Raw genomic sequence first — 1,071 nt, forward strand, 5'->3', positions numbered from 1 at the left:
TGTGATGAAGAAGAGGCCTTACCAACGTTTTCCATCTGTTAAGTACTTTTCAGTTAGCACCACAAGAACGATGGGACTGTTGGTCTTTTCACTTGTAGGGGACGGAGAATCCTGTAAAGGAAATCATTAGTTTGCCTCTGCTTGGTGTCATGGATTTTTTTTGTTTTTTTGAGATGGTATCTTATTCTGTTGCCCAGGCTGAAGTGCAGTGGCATGTTGTCAGCTCACTGCAACCTCCACCTCCCAGGTTCAAGTGATTTTCCCACCTTGGCTTCCCAAGTAGCTGGAATTACAGGTGGGCACCACCTTGCTTGGCTAATTTTTTTTTTTTTTTTTTTTTTTTTTTTTTTTTTGAGTTGTGTTTTTTTCTTTTTTTTTTTTTTTTTTTTTTGTTATATTTGAATATATTATTTCTTTTTTTTTTTTTTTTTTAGTAGAGAACGGGATTCACCCTGTTGGCCAGGCTGATCTGGAACTCCAGACCTCAAGTGATCCACCTGCCTTGGCCTCCCAAAATGCTGGGATCACAGGCATGAAACACCGTGCCCAGCCTGCTGTCATTGAGTTTTACTTATCTAATTTCTCATCCTTCTGTTTTCTAGCATTTTCTAACATTTAGATATATTCATATGACAGAATAACAACATGTCAGAATAAATATCCAGTGGCCACATCTCAGTCAGCATTCTTGTTTTTGTATTGACAGCATTGCATCCACCATCGCTTAGGAATCTTCTGCCCAAACTTACTCACGTGGGCTCTAGACCCTGGGTGTGGGTGTATTTATACAGACTATCCCCATCTATGCTGGTGTCTTTTTTTCCTATTTTTTCCCTGTTCTTTATAAACATTTACGTTATGTCACTGAAAAAGATATCCAGGCCAGGCGTGGTGACTCATGCCTATAATCCCAACACTTTGGAAGGCTGAGGTGGGCAAATCACTTGAGCTCAGGAGTTTGAGACCAGCCTGGGCAACATGGTGAAACCCATCTCTACTAAAAAATACAAAAATTATCTGCACATGGTGACAGATACCTGTCATCTCAGCTACTCGGGAGGCTGCGGCAGA

The 1,071-nt window shown here is 40.7% G+C and overlaps 1 protein-coding gene across 10 annotated transcripts in view; it reads left to right on the plus strand.

Moving 5' to 3' along the window:
• Positions 1–1,071, plus strand: part of ARHGEF3 (Rho guanine nucleotide exchange factor 3) — a 285,595-nt gene that overhangs the window by 274,286 nt on the left and 10,238 nt on the right. The gene's annotated exons all lie outside the window — the stretch shown is intronic.

The sequence above is a fragment of the Cebus imitator genome, unplaced genomic scaffold, assembly GCF_001604975.1.
Source record: "Cebus imitator isolate Cc_AM_T3 unplaced genomic scaffold, Cebus_imitator-1.0 Scaffold48, whole genome shotgun sequence".
In the NCBI taxonomy this organism is placed as follows: Eukaryota; Metazoa; Chordata; class Mammalia; order Primates; family Cebidae; genus Cebus; species Cebus imitator.